The 25,138-nt window shown below is 36.7% G+C and overlaps 1 protein-coding gene across 1 annotated transcript in view; it reads left to right on the top strand.

The window, feature by feature from the left end:
• The window catches only part of Htr1e (5-hydroxytryptamine receptor 1E), a 73,493-nt gene that overhangs the window by 3,656 nt on the left and 44,699 nt on the right, over positions 1–25,138 (top strand). The gene's annotated exons all lie outside the window — the stretch shown is intronic.

The following is a 25,138-nucleotide window of genomic DNA, read 5'->3' as shown; positions in this document are numbered from 1 at the left end:
CATCCCCACTTATATGTTCTCAGACCCTCAGTGGATGCACAAAGCCACAGCTAGTACTAAACCCTATATATACCATGTTTTTCTCCTATAGGTCCTACAGCATTTCTACAGAGTACCAGAGTTAATCTCTCCTCCCACATTTTATGCCTTTGGAATCTCTACATTTGAATTTGGGTGACATTATTGAGTGAAATGGTATTAATTAAATGAAGGCACTATAATACCATAACAGTAGATCTGGTGACCAAGAGGGTTGCTGATGACTGAAGGGCAGGTAACATATACATGGTTACATGACTGTGCTGGACAAAGGGATGTGCTTCTGTCTTGGGTAGGATGGAGCAGGTTGGCATGAGATTTCATCACACGACTCAGAATGACACATAATTTAAAATTCATGAATTGTTCATTTCTGGAATTATCCATGTAATGTTTTGGACCATAATTAGCCACAAATAACAGAAACTGTAGAAATCAAACCTGTGGATAAGGAGGAGGTGTTGCTGAATTTTTATTTTTTATTTCTAGTTCCTTATCTTGTTTCACTCATTGAGGGTTATCTGGCTTACTGTGGTCTTGTTCTGATAGATTTCAGTGCTTTTATTTCCTGGCTGTATTCCCCTAAACATGTCAAATGAAAAATGCACCCAGCAGTGAAACACTCTAACAGGTTTATTGTCAGAACTCTCTCCTGTTGATCAGTTCTAAACATGTGCAATTATAGGATTAGGAAGTCAAAATCCTTTGGAAGAAGCTATAAAACCCAATCCTTCTACATCTGGACCATTTTAAACTACAAGTTGTAAGAAGAATGGGCATCTTAAGATCCTAGTTATCAGTATAGACCAGATGGAAGGTCTTTATGAAATTTAGCCTGAGAAGGAACACATTTTTATAGCAAGAAGGTAATATTTTGAGAAATAACAACCAGCACCAACAGCAGCTTGCAATTCCCAAACTATCAGGTCTTTCTAATGACCTCATCTACTTCAAGTGTCCAAATAAAGTAAAAGCAGACCCCATGAAATGTTTTTCCTTAGATGCAGCTGTTCTTTATCCCCTCATCAGATAATGGACATATGGTGATATTTCCAAAGGATTTAGGGTGGATCTGATTTGAACATTGAAAGTATGGGTTTTGTTAGGACAGCTTAACCAAAAAAGTCTAATTTCTGTCAATATTAGCATCCTTGAAAATTGAAAGCAATCCAGTCTTTTTAAAATAATTTCCACCAAAGGGCTAATAAAGTTGATAGGCAATACCTCCCCAAAATAATTTCACTTTTTTAAATAGCCTAATAACATTCAAAGCTATACATTTCATCCATCTACTCTGGTGGGAAGAAGGAAAGGAAAAAGAAGTTAACTTATGCTGAGTGACTGCTATGTTTCAGGAACTGTGCTAAAAGCTAAACATATACTCTTTTATTTAATACTCAAGGAAACCACTGCAAGGTTAGTATTATCAAATTCATTGGTCACTTATCGTTAAAAAAAAAAAACTGTCCTTATAGGATGGGGCTGTAGCTCAATGGCAGAGCACTTGACTCTCTTGTCTGAGACCCCTGGATTCAATCCCCAGCACCACAGAGAGAGAGAGGAAAAAAACTGTATTTATCATCAAACTATTTGATTTGATGTCCTTTTCAAAGAAGCACAATGAATTCAGAGTGAGTTAAGTTAAAGCAACTTTACCCATAAGCATGGGGAAATCATTATAGGGTTTTAAAGGTATTTATAAAGAATAATATACATATAGAAAAGAAAAAAATCATAGATGTAAAGCTCCTTGACTTTTCTCAAAGTGAACAAACCCATGTAACTAAGCCCCTTCAGCATAAGAAATGGAACATCAACACCACACAAATTCCCTCTGGTCCCACCTATTCATTACTTCACCCCCCTGCCTAATGTATCACTACCTGATTTCCAACATAATAAATTATTTTAAGATTCACAAGTATATACTCATATATATATAAATGATTCATATATGTATAAATGATATAGAATGATTTCTTTTGTAATTGGGCTTAATATTATACTCATGAAATTCAGTTTTGTGGATGGTTATACCAGAGGTTTGTTTATTTTTTATTATTGTTGTATAGTATTATGTTGTATGAATATGCCACAATTTAATTATCCACTCTAATATTCATGGGTATTTGGGTTGTTTCCATGTTTTTGCTATGAAATAAAGTGTTTTATCAAGGTATTTTAAGCTCTTTACCAAGATCTTTAGTTTTGTGTTCTAGAGAGCTCATTCTGGCTGCAATAAGGAGCTGAAGGGAATGGGTCTGGCACAGACATTTGCCACAACAAGAGCCTGAACCAAAGCAGTTGCAGTAGACATGGAAAAGAGAAGCAGAATCCAGCCGAATTCAGGATGAGGGACAGAGGAAAATGGCAACATGTAGAGTAAATGGACATGAGGAGGAAAGGAAGTATGGGATGTAAGCAACACCCACAATTCTAAACCTGATGGATGATGTTTCCTTTCACCAAGAGAGTGATCAATAACATAATTATTGAATCTCAGAAAGGCAAAAGAATTGCCCATGGTGATTCCAAATCTGTGCTGCTATTATAAAACACTGCTTTCCCCTACCTGTCTCCCACCATGCCTGTGCTCCCTTCTCCAACAGCAGTCCCCCACTCCACCTCAAATGGTAATGGGTAGTCACCTAAAAAAGGCATGAACTACTCCATACTTTCTGAACTGTTGATCCATGAATCATTTGCTCTTCCCTTAGTTTTGTCTCCTTTTAGCAGCACAATTACCAAAATGAGGGAGATGGTGATGAATCAGCTAAAATTTTGCTTTACCTTTTAGACTACAAAGACAGAATTCAGAGTGAGTGAGTAGAGATAAAAGAAGAAGAATGTGGAGGCGCTGGTCATGATCCCAGTGGCTCAGGACAGACATGGTTAAAAAAAATGTACAGAAGGTCAGATTCCAACATTTCATGGAAAAAAAAAAATTCTAACACTGTCTGAAAATACAATGAGACTGCCTATGAGGTGTATAGTATGAGTCCTTGGGAAATGATTCAGCGAAGTGTTTGGGAGCATGTGACAGGCGGGTTTCTCTAAGATGCAGACTCTGAGATAGGGTTTAGTATGCAGGACATTTATTAGTAAATACCCTTCAGAACCACACCAGAGGAAGGAAAGGAATCAAGATTGGCAGAGGGACAAGGTGAGCTGTAAAATGGGCCCAGCACCAATCTTGGTTGGCCTCACAGGAAGCTCTGAGCAAAAGTGATCCATCAAAGTTGTCCCAAACTGGGTCAAAATGGTTGGGCTTTCCAACCCTTTCCTCTTTCAGTCATTGGATGTAATCTGCCCCACAAAGGGCACGACCTGGGGTGAGGCGGCTGTCTGCAGCTGAGGATATTCCTGAAGGAGCTGAGAGCCAAAGACTATTCTGACAGCTATCCCAGCAGCCAAACTTCAGGTCTTTCCTTGAAGGAGGGATATGAGTATGTTTCTCTGTCCATCCTCACTCAAGCTAGGCATGTGCTCTGTACCACTAATCTATAGCCCCAGGCCTCAGGATTTCTTTTTTTAACATGGATTTCAACCATAGAGGATTAGACTAAATACTGTTCCAGGCTACACCTGCCGCGTCCGGCTAACGGAGCCGAGTCCCGCGAGGGACGGCGGGGTTAAAAATACACAGGACACCAAGGTTCTTCATCCAGGAGGGAGCGTGTGCGCGCTTTATTGCCAGATTTGTTCCCCTTATATATCTTTTTAACAGCTGCGGGAAATTACTCAAAAGTGAGGAGGGGAGAGTAATAACTGCGTCCTTGGGTTACCGTCACGTCACCGTCCCCTATCAGGAGGCTCGAACAGGTCAAGATGTTCCCGAGAGACACATATGTGCGAGGCAGATAAACAGGGAACCGCAAGCCTGCGTCATGGCCTTGTGAGCTGGCCACATTGACATGCATAACAAAGAACTGGGGGTTGAGTCCCCAGGGGCCAGGGCGGGCCTGCTATCAGCAACACCCAATTCTGAGATTTGTCTTTATTTATTTCATCATATCCAAGTTTCTGAGCCACTTAAGTATTTATAAATTATTGTAAATAATATGCCATTTCATTTTTAATCTGTCCTCCCTCCCATTTCAGCCAGTAAATAAATCACTTGAGCCACTCAGTTGATGAGAGGCAGAAATTCCTATAAACTTCCACGGCCCCTTCATGAATAATTTCTATTCAGAAGGAAGAGAGCATACTTGTTTAATGCAAACTTTCTTCAGTAGAGACTTTTTGGATGATTGTGAAGGAACTGTGGGTTTGTGTATGTGTGTTATGTGACACTCATATTTGAAATATATTTTATTATAACTGCTTTTATGTGACTAGACCTGTATGACAACTGAAATATAACAGAAAAACTGCTCATGAAAACCTCTCCTTCCTATCTTTGCCTATGCAACTCTGTAACACAGTGTCTTGCACAGAGATTTTATACTGTGTGCTTTTGGAAAGAAGCTGATTGATACCAGGGGGGCACTACTGGAAGGTGGTGGAACTTTAACAGGTCATGCCTAACAGGGAGTCCTTAGGTCATTGGAGACAGGCCCGTGAAGGGGACTGTAAGAACCCATCCTCTTCCTCTTTTCCTTTTCTTCCTGGCTTATGAGGTGAGTGGTTTGCTTTCTCTCAGAGCACAGTGCTGGAGAAAAGCCTTCCTCATATCAGATGCTGCAGCCCCTTACTTGGAGGTGATACCTCTGACCTCATGGTTTATTCTGTCTTTGCTCTTAGGGCTGGCACTGCTGCTCCTGGCTTCCCACCAATTGTATTTAGTGAATTTCTACCAAGAGTCACACCACAAAGTTCTTATGGCTAGAAAGAGCAGAATTACACTTCCTTTTTGTGCATTCAGCCCAATTCTAATCCTGAGTGTGATTTGTTTTCTCCCTTACTTTGGCATCCTCTCAAAAATACTTCTGGTGTCTGCAAAAGCATCAGTATACATGATTTTAGGAAAATGTTAATGGATATTTGACCTTTATTCCATTAATTTTCTCTAATGTTCTTATTCCAATTCTCCAGTTTGATTCTCTTGGTTGTAATTTGATAGTCCTCTTCACTTTGATATTATCATGAGCTAAAATAAGTTCTTTTGACCATTCTGTGCCTCAGTTGTCCCTTCTCTATGGCAACTCCTATCTTAATAGATCTATTGGCAGTCAAGGAAAGATGGTGCTTCATGTGCTGTGAAGAAATGGTAGGTATTCTTACAGCTACGAATTTCCTTATTATTTCTGTGAGGGGAGTTGTAGAAATAATCCTCACTTAAATTAGGGTGAATTGTATGGTGTTGACCCTGTAGAACATAAAGGGAGATGGACCCTGGCTGAGTTCTACAACCCTGAACCCTGTTGACATGAATTTGTTCTCTCTTAAAAATTTTGCCTCATATAGGTATAGCTTATGCCCAGAGAATGCCCTTAGCACTACCATCTTCAACAACTGAATCCCTAAACTTCGAATCCACTGCAGGTTTGAATTCCTGAAAAGAGATCAGTCCCAGGATATGATTCTGAGGTTCCGTTTGTAGTTGCTCAGACCCAGAGAGTCACATGATTTGTGTATGATCTGTAGAGATGTCTCTCAGGCCACAGTGTGCGAAACAATGGAAAGTGCATTAAAACTCAGAATTCCCCACCTTCATCTGTAAACCTTCTAATCAGCAGTGGGATAAGGCCAAAAATTTTCATTTCTAAGAAACTCCCAAGTCATGTTGATGCAGCCGGCATGTAGACTGCACATTCATATAGCAAGGGTCTACATGGTTCAGGGTAATGTACACAAAGAAATGCATTTGTCACAGCAAATAAAAAGGAAAAATATAGACTCAAACTTACTCTCAAAGAACTATTGCAGATAAGAAATCTTCAAGCAAAAAAAAAATCATGCTACTGTCATGTTGCCAATATTTTATTACCAGACTTTTCCTTATGAAGAAATCAAACTGCCTTTTATAATGAGCAAGAATTTCACACCAATAAACCAATAGCCATTTCAGAATTGACCACAAGTTTATAAAATTTAACACTTATTCATAATAAAAAAAAACTCTCGGTAAACTAAAAAATAGAAAAGAATAGTTTTTTCACAGTAAAGACACTTTGTCAAACAATAACCAACATGATGTTATTGTTAAAACACAATAGGGATATGAGAATGACTGCTTTTACCATCATTTGACATTTATCTGAATGTTCTAACCAATGTGATGAAGGGAAGAAGGAATGAAGAAGGGGAAGGAAGAAGAGATTTTATAAATATTGGTCAGAAAGAAGTTATATTGCTATTTACAAATGGCACGTTTACTAAAAAAAAATTCAAGTGAATAAATTTAAATGCCTTTAGAAGGAACAAGAGAATTAACTAAGAAGGCTATCTACAAAATGTACAAAGTCCAATATCTTGCTGGTTATCAGCAATTTAATACTAGGGATTTATAATGAAGCTGCAAAATAGTGGGCAGAAAACATGCCTAAAAATTAAAATGTCATTGGAGTCCAAGAACAATGAGAAATGCCAAAACTTATCCTTCTGAATTCAATAGTATTTATCACCCCACAATTTCTGACAACAAAGTTTGTTATTGTAATTAATTGTCTTCTGTATTATTATAGATGAACAAGAATTATATACTTAGGTAACATCCATCTTAAACTTTATTACACAGTACAGATTCTAATGTTGAACGTGGCCCTACTCAAAGAAATATTTGTCACCTGGCACAAGAATTTGAAGTGGAGTTAATCCATAAATACAATCCTACCATACAGTTTAGCACAACTAAAGAAGACCTTGAAGAAAAGCTAAGAGTGAGAGACTCCAAAATGGAAATCACTGTCTTTTCATTATCTAATCTCAGAAGTGACATCCCATCACTTCTGCTCTATTCCAATCACTGGAAACAAGTCACTAGTTCCAGCCCATAATCAAGGAGCAGGTATTACACAATGAATCTGGGGAGGACCCAGATCATTGAGGGCCATCTTAGAGGTTGTCAGCCACAATAAATTCATGTGTGAAAAGCTGTTTGATAAGGACTCAATTCTCACAATTCTCTCAATTCTTACAATCTCCCAATAATGCTCTTACACATAAATAATCTATGTAAAAGAATCTATAAAATATACACCTCCATGCAAAGTCAAGATTTTATTAGTTCTATTAATGTTATTAGTTTTATTAATGTAGTTCCATATTTCAGATAGAAGAACTGGTGATATGAGAACAGCAAACAAAGAATTAGGAGCCCTGAATTCTACACCTTGCTCTATATCTGACCTTGGAAAAAAAGATTTTATTTGTTTTATTCCTAATCTTCTCAATAGGAGTAATGATAATAACAGACTTACCAGGATAAAATTATATATATATGTGAAATTATGCTGAAATCTAAAGGCATAAAATGATGAAGATGATTACATATTTCAACTGTTGCTCCTTGATCCTTTGTTGACAATTAAACTAAACAGATGTGATTTTTATCAGTTATGTTTTAAGCATATGTATCGAATCCAGATACTTCCAATTTCCACAATAATTTTATATGGTTTAATTTTATCTTGCTTGGCATATTAGATATCCTCCCCTGAAAATTGGCATGCAAATCACATTTGGGAGAACTGAGCCATACTTAAAATGCACAGTGAGGGTTTCCATATATCTAGCAGGATTTTGCAATGAACATGTGATATTGGAATATAATTGCTATTTTTGTAATATAATTATCCTTATCTTATTAGCCTGAATTTTCTGACATTATATCAAGTGTTCTTAAATTGGGTGCACCGGTATAAATATTCTTCTAGCATATAATAAAGCCTTATGTTATAAAATAAAGAACTTGCAAAGCAGCATTTTGAAATTGGCAAATATAACCAACTCTTGGTTATTTCAAAGAGTGCTTTTTGTTTGATTCTTGCAGTATCTACATTTCTTCTCTCACTTTAAATTGACACAAGTTTAGGGGATATGAAACAGGTAAAGTTCAAAGTCCTTTATTCAACTACCTTATCAAACTACTGTAAGACTTTTTTTCCTTAGAAATATATTACATATCCATTGCAGAAAATTTGGAAATGCAGGAAAGAATAGAGCATAGGAGTAAAGTTACTCATATTGCTACCACCAAAGACTATCCATTATTGAAAATTTTGTTGAATTTCTGTCCCAGTGCTTTTATTCTATAAAGATAGAAAACAGATGTTTGTTTTTCAATAAAATCAAGAGCATACTATGTTTTTTCTCATGTATTTTTCTAACAATATAGCTTTAGTGTGATTAAATATGCTTTGAAACATCATTTCTAACAGTACACAGTAATTTTGTCACACTGATATACTATAACTTATTTTACCAGTCATTAATATTGGACTTTCAGGTTGTTGCTATTTTTAAAAACTACTGCAAAATTACAGCATGAAAAGAAAACTTTTACATAAATTTTTGTCCTTCATTATTCTAGTCATCTTAGTTCTGTAGCAAAGGAGTCCTTGAAGTCCCTAGGGAAGAATGAAGTTTGGTAATTTAAATGTAGGCAGGATTTATATACACACCATAATCTTTTCTTCTCCCTTCTCTACCACTGCCTCCCACCCCGCCCCCATTAGCAGAAATTTATAGGAAATTAATGCTGGAAATCGTTGAATTAACAATCTAATTGAGGTGGCCACCTGCCATTTTATTGCCAGCCCAGCTGGTAGTAGTACCCTGATTTTCCTTACTCACATGGTTCAGGTCCAACCGAATGTATTCTTGGCTCCAAGGGATACACGTGACCCAGGCCAATCAGAACATCTCATTCTCCTGGCCACTGTGATTGGTTCAGGGATGGGCCAATGATCCAGGACACACCAATCAGAATAGGTGAGACTTAGAGATTTACAGGCTGAGGAGATTTGACCTCGAATTGCTGGGGTCCAACCTAGGGGAGAGCCTCCTAAGGATAACCTCAAAATAGAAGAAAGAAAAACTGAGAAATGGGGAAAGATTCTGTATTGTACTGAGCAAATAAATTTTCCGATTGCTTATACCAATTTAAGAATATTTCTATTCTTTGTCTTTCACGTACAACCAGCGAAGCGAAAAATTCTGCTCTATTTGTGTACAATGAATCAAAGAGCTTTCTACTGTCATGTATAACTGATTAGAACTATTTAAAAAAAAATGAAAGGAAGAAAAGGTCTCTATCAGTCCCGAGATCCTAAACTAGCAATTGATGAACATGAGTTGTGGTTAAGACTATTTAAACATATAGAATAAACACATACATCACTACTTTGTGAGTTGTGATTAAAACAGATTCTAGTTCATCACTCACAGTGTAACTGAAGCAAACTTTCAAGTCAGTTTCCTTACCTGTAAAATTAAGATAATGCTAATACTTAACTCAGAGGATTGTTGAAGATTGAAAAAAGTTAACATGAAAAGTTGTTAAAACTGTTCAGGGCGTATCCTAAGTGCTAAGTGTGTCCTGCTGCTGCTATTGTTATTTTTGAAGGTAGAAGGTGAAGCACATAAGGGTACATGAAGCATTTCATGTGGTCCGCACATTTGGCCAAGCTAAAATGCAAACCGGTCTTCTCTCTTCTCTGCTCAGTGTTCCTTCTCAAGAGTTAAACATATCATCATCTTTATGACAGATTAGAACATTAAGCTTTCAAAGAATTTCTGTCCGCACATGAATATTTCTGTCAAAGTGAGAAAGGTCTGGAATCCATAAAATAGGTTTCCATCGCTAGCCATTGTTAGGACTGTAGGTTATAATAACCTGTGATTGAAAAAAATGTGATATCTCTTATAATAAACAATTAAATTTCTTTTAATTAATTTATTTTATTTTAATTAAAACGTTTTATTGTAATTTCTATTATAGCAATAACTGAAAAAGAAATACTCATTACTTTTCATAGTTTTTGAATAAAATATATCTTCCTGCTAAACTAGTTGCTTTATGTTTGAATCATTCAGCTCTCAGTGGGTTCCCATTCCCTACACTAGTGCTGAGTGATTGTGTTTGCTGGAGGAGGCAGCTGGTCTCTCCCAAATGTAAATCAGATTTCATCATGTCTGGCTCGGAGAGAACATGGCATATGGCAAATGAATACACAGCTGTCTGGTGAATTTTTCCATCGAGAATTAGTCTAATACCTAAATGCACAGTGAATAAAATATTCTCCAAATAAGAATTTATGTTCAAATTTATATTTATTGTTAAATATTAAGAGTTGGGTCATTCCCTTGAATTATAACAAAATCCCACTATCCTACTTGAGAAAGTTACTTAGTATTTAATGCCATACTGTTACTTAGTACTTAATGCCATACTGTTCAAATTAAGCATGCCTTTTAAATTCTATTATAAAAGAATATCTTCACAGAACTATATTGCCTGTTGTTAAAATACAAACTATTCTTTGGCTGGAGAACTTTTCTGTGAGGGCTTAACAAAGTTTGGGTTAGAGATGGAGTGCATAGAAAAATGATGGTGAGGTGGGATTATCCATGGCCTGGGGGTGTGGGTGGGAACCGAGGCTTTGAATAGTCAGGTCATAATGCAAACATAGCTGCCACTTCCAGGCTGCAAAGCATTGAGCAAGGTATTTAACTACTTGTTGCCTTATTTTTTCAATGGTAAAATGATAATAATATTGAGTAATGGTAATGCAAACCTCATAGGATTGTCAGGCTCAAAAGAGAGAAAATGCTTTTAGCATAGTACCTACTGTATAATGAGCACTCAAAAAGACCTGCTCTGTTATTGGTTCTAAAGTTTTGCCAAATTAACTTTGTAATGCTGGGCAGGTTATCAGAACTTTGTGGGCCTCAGTTTTTCTATCTTCTAAATGAGTCAGTTGGAGCAGCTTTTTATTGCTAGCAGGTTTAAAATGTTATGACAATGCCAATAGGTGTTGGGAATAAGTTGAAAATTTACAACAGGGTTGAAACCTGGAAGAACTTTTCAAACCCGTTTTACCACATTGAAATTAAGCTGAATCCATTCTGCAAGGGCAATCATCTCCTCGGGTAATCCAGCAAGATTCATCTTTTCATGACTTTTCATTTATTGCGAGGAAATTTTACCTATTTGGGGAGGAGTGTTCAATAGTTCATTCAGAACCTTCCTTGTGAAGGCAATTTTAATAATAATATTGTCATTCTTCAGATTTCTTAGTGAATCTTTGTCATAATCAAAGAATTCATGATGTTGATAACAGACAAAAGTAATCAATTCAGGTATTGCCTTGGTTACTAAGGACCATCACTTCTTCTTGATCGATTTGGTGGGGTGCATTACTTGGTTGGGTGCATTATCTAGTTGTCACCACTAATCAAGACAACCTGGAAATTGCCTTATCAGCCTTTAACTATGACTTTACCAACAAGGCCTTTGAAGTATTTATGTTTTACTTTTCATAAAGATGTTTTTATTAATTATTTGTCTAGACTCCACCACAAGAAATTAGTTTAAATAGCATACTTTCAGATTAGATCTCTGAAAGCCTCCATATATCATACATCGTTAAATCTAAATTGATAATTTTTTAAAAATGCAACGTTTCCATTTCTTGTGTGAATAACTGTGACTCTATTGATTTACAAACTCTAGGAAGAATTACTACTGAAGAAAAAGACAGGATAGAGGAACTTTGGATGTTAAGCAGACATAAACTTTTAAACTTATGGTAATACTCTTCTTACATCACATTTGTGTTAACTGATATTTATATTCATTTTTGAAAAATGAATTATAGATTAATGAAGAATATATTCAAAATTCAGCTCACAGGAGAAAAAAAATGGATATATCTACCTAAGTATTCCCTGAGAAATTTTTAAAAATGTTTTTGTTTCATAAGATAAATGAAATAATGCAAATAAGGATGTCACCCAAATTTTAAGTGGCACTCAATATTTTAGGTCCCCAGATTGACTGCCGGCATCAGTACCATAAAATTAACCAGAAACCAGACACAGGCAAATCATGTTATTGTTAAGAAACTCCTAGTAACTGCCTCTCCATTGATGTGATTTTTTTTTCTATTTGAAGCTCTCTTGATTACAAGTAACAGATTCCCACTTCAAATTAGCTTAGTCATTAAAGGAATTTATTATAAGATGCCAGAATATTTGGTGGAACTCAAGAGCCAGAAGTAGCTACTGGGAAATTATGGGGAACATGGACATGCATCTCTTTCCTTCCCTTCCCTGCCTTTCTCCTTTTGTCTTTTTCCCCCTCCCCAGTTCCTGTATGCATGTGACCAAATGCAGGTGTTTCATAGTACCCTAGTTTATATGTCCTGATTCAGATCACTCATAGAAAAACCAAGCATCTCTCACTCACAGTTCCAAATTCCTACAAAATAGACATACTGGCTCAGTTAGAATTGAATATCTTTAATGGTCAGATGGGGAGGTTATGTAGTACATACTTGGTTGCTTGCAATTTAATTCTCTCAGGAGGGAAAATAATATGCAGAAAAAGGAGAAGCTGTGAGGAATAGGTATCCCCAGAAATTGTGTATTCTTCCTTTTGGTAGACAAATGCACACACACATGTACATCCACATTCATGTCCCTACGTTTCTTCCCATTTATTAAAATATGTCCCTGCCATGCATGATTTAAGCATTTTACATTGAACTACACCTTCATTCTCCCTCTTCCTAAAGGGAGATAATCCAATCAGTTTTCTCTAACAACTGGGTCTAAAGTGTCACGAATGGGATTATCTTCGTTAGTGAATGATTCCCAGATTAGTCCAATTTTCCTTAGATTAGGCTCCATTTTGTGCAGACAGAATTTCCTTCTATTCAGCAACTCTGTAATTAAATTGCAAGGTTAGAGAGCTATTAGTAGAACTACAAACACTTCCACTCAGAGGAAAAAAAAAAAAAACAAGCAAAAATCTTTGTTGCAACACCGCAGACTGGTTACCAGATCAGAGAACGTGTTACAACCTGTGGAAAAAGGATTACAAGGTCAAAGATAGGAGAAATATTTTATAACATCCATTGGTGTTTGGATGGGTTTCTTGCTTAATCAAGTGCTTCACTACAACAAAATATAAATTAAATCAATCTTTCTGCATGTTGTCCTGACTGACTCAGCTAACCAATTTCATATTCTCTCCATCACTCTGTTAATTTTAGCCCTCTCTTATTGATGGGATTTCTCTTAGTTGATGATCTTTAGTTACAAGTGAAAACATACAGAGACACAAAATTTCATGCTTCAAATACGCTCAGGGAAAAAAAATAAGTTGGAAGGAGTTTATTGGAAGGGAACAAGGATATATCAGTTTGCTTTTACTTCATAACAAATTACTTTAAAACTTAATGGCATAAAACAGCACCCTTAATTTAACTCAATTTTAGATTGGCTGTGTAGTTTTTCTGGTCTGTTCCTGCTCATCTGGTGTCTGGTGAGATTGCACATGCATCTCACATAGCTGGCAGGTCAGTTACAAGCCAGATAATCTGGTGTGTTCTCACTTAAACCACTTCTGGGGGCTAGCAGACTGTCAACTGGAGCAAAGGAAGCCAGTAGTAGGGAGGGATTGGACCATGGGGCTCTAGGCATTCTCACTTAGTAGTCACAGGGCTCATTAACAACAACAACAACAAAAAGATCTTGAGACCTAAACCAAAATTCAACAATTTCATTTATGTCACATTCTGACAGTCAAAATAATTCCTAAAGTCAGCTTAGATTCAAGGAACAAACACCCTCCTCTTTCCTCACTGCAAAATATTATGGACATTATTTCAATCTATAACAAGGGACTATTTCAAAGAAGTCAAAGATGATGCTAGCCAGATACCACAAGGAGTGCCATGGAAAACGGGAAGCTGGCAGAGCCTAGATGTTACCTTTTGTTTAGTCTGTCTGTCTTTCCTATGGCCTCTGGCTCTGCTTCTCTCACTAAGTTAACTAACATTATTCTATGGTTTTCTTTTCTTTGGTATATATGTATACAAGAGCAAAGAGGACTGCCCCCCAGTTCCCCGACGTGCCCATCTTCAGTTTAAGTGATCTACCTCAACCAGTTCCCAGTTCCCAGGACAAAGAATCTGATTGTCCCAGCTTTGGGGCAGAGATTCACCCAGCCCTTCTGCTATGTCTGTATGGAAGTTCACAGACTAGTCATGTGGTTGCTGGGAGCCCTCCCTGTAGAAGAAGGTGATGTGGAATCCTTCTAATAGGATGAGAGACCCAGGAGACACTTTCTCTCACAATGTGTAATGACAGCCTCTGTGCCACGAAAAAACCAGCTCTCCATATGAAATAAGCACTCAATTTTCAAGTCAGTAGCAGGTAAATGCAATGAACATTTAAAACAAGCTTGTCACTTTTTTTTTATTCCTTCTGAGTCCAAAGCACCTGTAAATACTCTTTGTTCTTTTAGAAGGTTTATAAGCAATGTTTAATGGAAGTCAAATTTGGTCTGCATCAGATTTCTTTCTTTCTTTTTTTCATTTGATTTTACCCCCTTATCTTGGGAACATTCCCCAATGAGAAATATTTCAAAGCACATCATAGGATGCATCTGGGAAATGAACACAGCATACCTCAGACCAAATGGACTGTCTACTCCCTGGCAGTTTGGTTTTCAGCAGCTTCCCTGATCCTGTGTCTCATGGCTTCACCATGCTTTCCCACACTTCCTAGAGATCCAGTATCCAGGTCCACTCCTGGTCTTGTCAGGACAGTGTCTTGCTGGCTCTATTGCTTCATCTCTGCGCAGCGATCAAGAGGGAACATGAGTCTCATTCAGGTTATTTTCCCATCTGCACTTACCAATCATGGAAACTTAAGCAGGTCTGCTTATCAATTTGTTTCCTGAAAAAATTCAGATTTTAAGTATTAGCTCTTATTGCTCTTCAGTATGTTTGTTATCAAGATCAAATGAGACCACATCTGCCATGTGGTAACACCTTAAAAACAGTAGCATACTCTGTACTGGTAAAGCAGTGGAATTACTCTCACAGATACTTGGTAGTGAGATAAATTGCTATGGGACAATTTATGCCTACAGTCATAGTTCAGACATAAAATTCAACCTCAGAAATGTAGATGACTACGTGTAGAATTTTAACTCCCCCACCCATAAGACCCTATGCAGAACATTTAGCCAAGTTGTGATTGTATTCCTCATCCTCAAAAACTGTGATATAATAAGGACATGCTATAAGTGCTAAATTTGTGGTAATCTGTTACACAGCAATAGATAACCAATGCAGCATTCAATCTTAAATCTTAATTAGGCTGAATGAGAGAACGTGACAGAACATGAGTATTAAAAATGAAACATCCTAGAATGAAATACATTTTAAAACATATTCTTTAAGTCTTAAAGATCTGGGATTCTACTTTCTTGTCATGTGAACTTGTACATACTATTTACAATGTTTTTGTTGGTATTTCATTTGTTTTCTTTTTTAAATAGAATAATTCCACAAACTGTGAAGACCTATGAGAATAAAATGATAAAGGTATTTAAAAATACTTAGCATATTAGTTTGGCCATTGCTAGCAGACTGCAATGTTGGATTCTACTTATTTGTTCGTTTGATTCTTTTTTGGTCTTCACTGAGTTGAGTGACTGAGTTCTATTTTATACCAACCTTGTTGCTCAGTATGTAAAACAATGTGGGAGTTGGCACCATCGTTAGAACAGTCCATCTCCAGAATCCCAGTATGCCTATGGCACGAAGCATAGAAACGAAGACTGCTCAGTACAATCTACCCAACTAAGTTTAAGAAGCCTTGGAAGCAGATGTTTGGGGGCATTCCTAAACAACTGGAGGTACCAGCTCAAATTTTGCTGAGGTAGAGCTGGCATTAAAGGACTTTTTAATAAAACAATAAGCAGTCAATATTTTTAAAGCTAATTATTTCCTGCCTTCTGAGGTGACTGCTTTAGAAACATATTTCAAATAATTTGACTCTAAGAAGTATTTATTTACTTATTTATTTTAACCTATTAAAAAGTCAATAAAGGAAAGGATTTTTTTCTCTCTTAATAGTTATATAGAACGACCTCTATTAGGACATTTGGAAATTTATTATGATAGATGCTGACCAAAATCATATGTGTTTTGGTGAAATGTTGTTAGAATTAACTCTCAGAATTTAGAATGAGTTTTGCCTTACACTGTCATTTTTCACCCTACTTCCTAACTATTAAAAGACCCTCCATGGGTACTACCCTTAGACTCACCAACTCAGTCATGTGGCACTGGAAAAAGAGCACAATGGAGCATATCTCCTGAGTCAATTCATCTGAATGTTTTAATATTTTCATTTGCTTTACAATTTCCTACAAAGTAAATTATCTTCCCAATGGGGAAAAAAAGAAAAATTATATGTATTTGCATGGAAATATTTCAAAGATATATTTTTATATATTTTTTTTATTTTTTATTAGAATATGTTATTCAATGGAAAAATCATGTAGTGGAATGCAGATCTTGGAATGCAGATTTTGTATTAATAAAAATGCTTGGGTAAGGGTGTGCAGAATGCTTAACGGTTAGCACTAGAAGTTCATGGAAGGAGTGTGGAATGTGAAGGCAGAGGAAGCTCACATAGTGTTTGATTTTTAAATTGTTTTTTAGTGGAGGGAGCAATAGAGACAATTTCATTTGCAAGCCCATTGGGTTATACTTAAAAATCACCTCATCAGAACCCTGACTATTCTATGTAAAGCACCCCTTTCCTCCAATCTGTCCTTTTTTTCTCCTCATAACACTTGCCACTATCTAAAACTAATTTATATAAATGTATATTCACCTCTCCCCCCAACTAGAATGCAGACTTTGCAATGACAGAAATCTCATCAGTCTTGTTCAATTTTGATTCCCCAATGTCTAGAAGAGAATCCAGCATAGAGTAGATGGTTAATAAATATCCAAATGAATGAAACAGATGCCCTTATACCATTATGAAAATTTTCCAAATATTTAAGTTCTGCTTTCCTTTTGATATAAATTTTGTCTTTAAATCACTTCCCTTTTCTCATACTTACAATAATCAGTTAAGATAAGCCACACAGAATCATAAATGCTTTGCTGATTAGATATCTCTTCCACCAATATCCTAGTTCATCTCTTCCAAATTCTGCCTTCCATTCACTCTCAAGTCCTAGGACATGGACACAATTCAACCAAGTCCATTGCCACTTTGTAACAGAGATGGCCTTTCCTCTGGTGTCCAATATCTTGTTTCTAATTCCTCATTTCTCTCTGAGACCTCATCATTCTTCACTGACACAACCACTACAGCAATCTATAAGAAGAACAAGGCCTTCTCTACAACTCTTCTCTTCTTCTGAGTCCTCTCCAGATCACCCTTTGTGCTCCATTATATGGCAACACATTTTTTCCCCAGAGTTCACTTCAAACCTGATCCAGCCCCAACCCATAACCCATTTCTAGAACTGCTTCCGTATCTTTAGGTATTGCAACACCCCACTTCTCTTGTACCAATTTTTGTCTAGATCCATTTCATAATTATAGATAAATGTCATAGGTAATTTATAAGGAATAGAAATTTGTTTTTCACAGTTCTGGAGCCTGGGAAGTCTCAGGTGCTAGCATCTGGTGACTGGTAAGGGCCTTCTTGCCACATACTCACATGACAGAAAAGCAGAAGAGAGAAAACTCACTCTCACAAGCCATTTTTTAATTTTAAATAATTGTTTTTATTTGATTCTGATGTAAAAATTAGACATGACAGTGATATAGGTCTCTCCAACATTAAGTTTTATAAACTACAATAGAAAAGTCAAGCACTCAAAGCCAAAGCCATTTATTTCTTTATGAAATATGAAAAATAAAAACAACTGTTATGCTGGAGTATGTGAGGTTCCCTGTGGGGATGTGGAGGGTGGTTTATGTATGTGTGCATGGTTGAGGCACTAATGATAAACCTGGCTACTGGACATAGAATAAATGGCTTTTTTGGTCACTTTCTAAGCAAGAGGTCTGTCCAAAGCCAAGACTACAGATGAAATGATCCAACCCAAAGTAGGCAAACTGAAACCCAAAGTGACAGAAGTGAACAACATAAGATGGGTCCAGTGTAGAGTGGGGTGGGGGAGTTCCTGATGCCCTGCTTTGTAGTTCCCAAAGCAGAAGGTAAACAGGGTGTGAAGGAGAAGGGCAGACCCAAGGCTTTTTTTTAATATAGTTGTAACAATTTTATTTATTTAACATCTTTGAAATTTTGTGACATTCAGAGAAAAAATTTGGTTGGGTTTACCAAAACAAGATCACAAACTGATATTAATATTGAACAGTAAGCAATCTGAATTTCAGAACAAATTTGTAACTCATGGAAATTGAATTAGGTGTTAGGTAAGGAGTTTGCTTGAACAGTGAAATGTTTACCCTTCCAGAAGGATTGTGTAATCTTCTGAGACATCTGAAGCCTAAATATATACACATACATTTTAACTTTATAGTTATTTAACAATGCATTGTGTTCTATAAGAGTGATGTTTATGGAGGATATTTCTAAAAATTTCCTTTTAAGTGTCTATAAAGATTTGAAGAACAATGGCATCATAGCTCTCCCTGCCATTGTTTTAGACAAAATTCTATAAAATATACATAAATTAGATTCTAACAGCCTAATTACACTTCTTTAAATACTTAACATTTGCATAGGACATTGATGAAATTTAATATTAAAAATACACTTTTTAAAGTTTTTTAAATATAAATGTTCACTCTGAGAATACTTTCTTCAAAACTTGTCTCCTGAGAAAATCAAAATGGACAGTTAGTAAGGAGCTGTGAAAACAGGAGTATCATAGAATATCAACCACTAATATATTTATTTGTAGACAGTAACTTATTGGTAATTTAATTCTAGAACTGCAGCTGCTACTGGTCCAAACATTATGGAGAAGCTGCAGAGGAGGTAAATAAAAAAAAAAGAGCTAAAGAGCTGCCAGGAATTATGGAGGTATTGCTGTCATTCCCATATTACTGTTAAACTAAAGGATCTCTACTTTCCCTGCTTTGCTAAAAGTTTGCTAAAGGCTTAAAAATCCCCTGAGAATTGCTGCATTCAGACCACACTGCTTTGCTAAAGATAACAGTTACAGTCAACGTAAAGAAATCAATTCACAACCAAGTCATGATAAAAACACACACGAAAGACCAAAGCACTGTACAGGATTCCACTGACAAAACAGAATCACTGTGAACACATTTAGAATTATCCTGTTTAAGGCAAATAATTAGATAGATAATTAAACTGTAATTAGAAATTTTCTTTTGTTCATCTTTCATCTAACCATGTGTATTTCAACCTAATCTTGAACTTCATCTTGAAATTGTAGGGGATAGAGAAATAGCTAACTAAAAGTTTCTAAGTAAGACGCATGGTAAATTCCTTTTCTTATTGATTTAACTTGTTATAAATGACAGCCGGATGTACTTCAATTCATAATATACATATAAAGCATAATTTTTCATATCTCTGTTGTACACAACGTAAAGTCATACCATTCATGCCATCATACACGTACTTAGACTAATGATGTCCATCTCATTCCATCTTCTTTCCTACCTTCATGCCACCTCCCTTCCCCTCCCTCCCCTTTGCCCTATCTAGAGTTCATCTGTTCCTCCCATGCCCCCCCCAAACCAATTATGAATCAGTATCCTTAAACATTCTGCATTTGATTTTTTGGGATTGGCTTACTTCACTTAGCATTATATTCTCCAACTCCATCCATTTACCTGCAAATACCATGATTTTATTCTTTTTTAATTCTGAGTATTAAAAAATGCCCATTGTGTATATATACTATAGTTTCTTTATCCATTCATCTATTGAAGGGCATCTAGCTTGTTTCCACAGTTTAGCTATTGTGAATTGAGCGGCTATGAACATTGATGTGTCTGTGTTACTGTAGTATGCTGATTTTAAGTTCTTTGGGTATAGACTGAGGAGTGGGATAGCTGGGTCAAATGGTGGTTCCATTCCAAGTTTTCTGAGGAATCTCCATACTGCTTTCCATAGTAGTTGCACCAATTTGCAGTGCCACCAGCAATGTATGAGTTTGCGTTTTCCCCCACATCCTCACCAACATTAATTGTAGTCTGTATCCTTGATAACTGTCATTCTGACAGGCTTGAAATCTTAAGAGTAGTTTTGATTTGCAGTTCTCTAATTACTAGAGATGCTGAACATTTTTTCATATATTTGTTGATCGAATGTGTATCAACTGCTGAGAAGTGTCTGTTCAGTTCCTTAGCCCATTTATTGATTGGGTTGTTTTTTTTTGTTTTGTTTTGTTTTGTTTTTTTGCTTTTGTTTGTTTTTTAGTGTTAAGTTTTTTGAGTTCTTTATATATTGTAGAGATTAGTGCTCTATCTGATGTGTGTGTGGCAAAAATTTGCTGCCAAAATGTAGGCTCTCTCTTTACCTCATTGATTGTTTCTTTTGCTGAGAAGAAGCTTTTTAGTTTGAGTCCATCCCATTTATTAATTCTTGATTTTATTTCTTGTGCTTTAGGAGTCTTGTTAAGGAAGTCAGGGCTTAATCCAACACAATGAAGATTTAGGCCTACCTTTTCCTCTATTAAGGGCAGGGTCTCTGGACTAATTCCTAGGTCTTTGATCCACTTTGAGTGTTTTGTGCATGGTGAGAGATAGGGGTTTATTTTCATTTTGCCACATATGGATTTCCAGTTCTCCCAGCACCATTTGTCAAATAGGCTATCTTTTCTCCACTGTGTTTTTCATGCCTTTGTCTAATATGAGATAACTGTATTTATGTGGGTTTGTCTCTGTGTCTTCTATATTGTACCATTGGTCTACATGTCTATTTTGGTGCCAATACCATGCCATTTTGTTACCATAGCTTTGTAATACAGTTTAAGGTCTGGTATTTGATGCTTCACTCTTCTTGCTAAGGATTGCTTTGGCTATTCTGGGTCTCTTATTTTTCCAAGTGAATTTCATGCTTGCTTTTTCTATTTCTACAAGAAATGACATTGGGATTTTAATTGAGATTGCATTGAATCTGTATAGCATTTTGGGTCCAAGGCTATTTTAAATTCCCACAAGCCATTTTTATAGAGGCATTAAGCCATTCATGAAGGCAAAGCCCTCATGACCTAAACACCTCTCAAAAGGCCCCACCTCCCAACACTGTTACAGTGCTGCATTCAGTTTCCAGCACATTGTTGGCAAGACCATTCAAGTCATAGGAGAAGTAAGTTTGAAAGTTTATATTCTACATTCACATTGTTCCAGATAGTAAATGTAATTTAGGTTCTCTTTAGAACTCAGATACTTCTTATCATAGGTATCTGTTTTAAGTTCCATTGTGGTGCAGGTCAAGGGAGGGGAGAGAAGCCAAGGGACAACCACTCAAAGAAATGAAGGGTGAATGGAAGAAAGGCCAGGTCAGGTATCAGAGAACTGGAAACTGGAGGATTTCTAGTATATTTTAACATGTCTCTTGGTAATTTGGAATAAGTCTTTAAACTTTAAACCTCAATTTCTTCTGATTTTTCCCCAGACATTTAATTTCATGGGATTCCTAATCTCAGGAACTCTCCTGGCAATAATGGCCTCAGAACCCTCTCCTAATGCCTACTGTGTGTTAGCTCTATATGCCTTTGATTATCTGCTCCTGCTATTATTGATTTTTTGTGTGTCTCTTAAGAAATGAAAAACTCATATTAAAATGCATTTATTTTCCCCACAATGATGAGTTAGACTACAGCTTCTGAACTGCTTTACATATAGACTGTATGTTTATCTAATTATAAATAGAAAATAATACTGTGCCAGTGATAAAAATGAAGCAGAAACTATCAAAAAGCCTGGTCCTATTTCCAAATACCATCATCGTCTTTAATATTTTGGTTTTAAATCAGTTTCCAAGAATTTGGAGAGTCTGTTTTTCTTTTTTTTTTTTTTTAATTTTTTATTGTTGGTTGTTCAAAACATTACAAATGTCTTGACATATCATATTCCACACTTTGATTCAAGTGGGTTATGAACTCCCACCTTCACCCCATACACAGATTGCAGAATCACATCAGTTACACATCCATTGATTTACATATTGCCATACTAGTGTCTGTTGTGCTCCGCTGCCTTTCCCATCCCCCACCTCTCCCCTCCCCTCCCCTCCTCTCTCTCTACCCCCTCCACTGTATTCGTGCTGCTCAGCTGACTCAGAAACTATCTCTTGTTGCTATGGAAGTCGGATGGATTTCTTTCATCCTCTTTAAAATTGTATCTTCATGCCTTTACAATTAAAAGTCATACCTAATTATAATGCTAAACTACAGAATGTGAGATCATGTATAAAATAAAAGGGAATTTTTTCCTAAGCTTATTATTTGACTAGACTTTTAACTCTTTCCCATTCTTTCACATTCCATTTGAATAAAACTAAAGCGTGACTGAAATCAATTATGTGAGTTTAATTTGCCCAGATTTGGGGGTAAATTTTTATTACTCCTTTCCTGAGCATCTGGTTATTCTAATTAATCTTCTCCTCCTTATCAGTGGATTTAATGATTCACTTCCATGCCCTTCTTTTGCCAAGTGCGTCAGCACAGTATTGTTAGCCAGAGGTGTCTCCATGGCTATTAAGAAGCTCTGACTCTGAATGAAGAAACAGAAGCAGTGTGGTGAGCAGAAGAGGGATGAGGTCATGCCTTTGACAACCTTTATTTTGCTCTTGGATTTTGGAATGCACACACATGCACACTTACAGATATATGACTAGTTTTGTGCATCCTTATATTGGAAATGAGGAGAAAGTGAGGATCAGAGCAGATTCCACATTTTAACCTCATCTAAATTCAACTCCTAAAAAATAAATAAATAAATAAATTCAACTCCTTTGCAGAACTTCATCTGAATCACCCCTTTTAATACATGCTCTCTAATTACTCCAAACTCTCTTAGTACTTGGTTACTTATATGCCTCTGCTGTCACAGTAGAGTCTCAGCCTGACATCACAGCAGGGAAGATAAGTAACAAATGCATGAACTTGTGGCACAAGCTCTGGGCATGTAAGCTCTTGAATGGCATTGAGGAAATTGTTAAACCTGCTTTTTTTAAAAAAAAAAAAAGAGTATGATTGGAAGCCTAGAATTAAAAGTGGAGATGGTAAACCAAGATGGTATACATGACAACTGTCTATTGAAATGGCAGACAATGTCTCAGGTACACTGCAGTTCCTTGGTAGATTAATATTACTTAAATTAACAGAGCTGCAAATAAAGGAACTTTCCACGGGATTCCTAGCATCATGACAACCGAGGCCCTGTGGTGTGATGAAAAATGTGCAGGGCCTGAGCTAAAATGGACCTGTTGAATATCGTCTCTACCTCTTTCTAAGTCTGGATTCTTTGGCAAGTGTGGGAGGTTTTCCAAGATTCCTATAACCTCTTATTATAAATACTTTTTTTACGATGTGAGATTAAATCTCCTCCCACTGAGAGGTAGGCTCTATGTTTCCATCCCTTATCAGGGAGGGCCTTTGACTTAGTGGACCTGGCACTACACAACTTCTGAAAGTAAGTCATGAGAAGCAAGACAGATTTTCTTGATCCTCTTGGATTTCCCCCTTTGGAATCCCAGCCATCATGATGTGAAGATGCTTAGAGGTCATATGTAGGTATTTGGGCCAATTGTTTCAACTGAAGCTCCAGCTGACCATCAGCATTCACTCTTGAGTAAGCCTTGAAATGCTTCCAGGCATTCCCAGCCCCAAATCATTTCAGCAGAAGCCCTAGACATCATGGAGCAGAAATAAAGTATACCACTGTTTTGTTTCTCAATTCCTGACCTCCAGAATAGAAAGAAAGTGGTCATTCTTTTACACCATGTGTAAGGTATGTTGTCATAGCAACAGATAATTGGCCACTAAAATTAGTTCCATCATCTTCCTTGTAAAGTTGTTGAATATTAGAAATGATGTGCCTAATTTACCTGGCACAAAATAGGTGCTCAGTAAATTATGTTGATTCATGATGATGGTCCTCATACATTTTTATTAACTATTGTCTCTTTGAGACCTGACCTCTTCCACCCTCCATATTTTGTCCTTCATGGTTGAAGATGCATGAAAATATGAACCCAAAGCTCTGTATAATCTATTATCTTTCACAGCTGGCCATGGAAGAACCAGTCCTTTGATTGAAAGTGGTACCAATGATTTGCCCAACCACTCAATTATAGACAAGGTTACTTTTTAGACTTATGTTCCTCTATGAAATTTAAAAAGTATTCATTAATCAAAGCACTATACATGATGACATGGAAGATAGAATCCCTGCTGAAAGGAGATAATTAAGAAATCAAAGTCATCAGAGAGATCCAGGAGGATTTCTAACATATTCATTCATTTTAGTCTTGAAGGAACTGAAATCTGGAAACGTAGGCCAGTTTCTCAGGGACACACATCATTGACAGCAGAACCAAGCCCAAGCTCCAGACTCCTTACTTTTAATCTTTCATTCACTCATTGCTTCAGGAAATATTTGTTGAGCACATGCTATCTTTCAGCCATCTTAATTAAAGGTGAATATGAAACATGCTTTCTGGAAAGGAACTCACAGTCTGATTGGGAGACACCGTCACAAATGCAGAGAAGAAGAGCCCAGAAAAAGTGCTGCAGGGCTGTGAGATGGGTGGGATCCTGGAAGAGAACAGCTGACTCTGCTCTGTTAGGGAAGGTCTCAGAGGCAGGTGAACATGGAAGTTTCCAGGCAAAGAAAGAGCATTCCAGGTAAGCTTAAGCAACATATGTGAAGCGCAGAGATACAAATATGCATTTTCATCACACCAGGATTCCTGAAGCTCAGCTCCATGGATATATTCTTAAAGCACCTAGAGAATTTTCAAATAATTTCTTAAACAGACATAATTCTTCATAACCAAAGACAATGCAAGGCATATAAAATGTACATCTTCCCTTAAGAAATATAGAGCTTCTGAGTTGGAGGAGACCTGAGAGATCATTTATCTCAACCCCCACATACCCATGTAAAATGGCTGAGGAGTGAGATAGTATAATGAGCAGGAAGACTGTGAAACCAGA

The sequence above is a fragment of the Marmota monax genome, unplaced genomic scaffold (genome assembly GCF_021218885.2).
Source record: "Marmota monax isolate L192 unplaced genomic scaffold, Marmota_monax_Labrador192_F-V1.1 WCK01_AAM20220418_F8-fsc00013, whole genome shotgun sequence".
Taxonomy (NCBI): domain Eukaryota; kingdom Metazoa; phylum Chordata; class Mammalia; order Rodentia; family Sciuridae; genus Marmota; species Marmota monax.
This window is presented reverse-complemented; position numbering and strand designations above follow the sequence as displayed.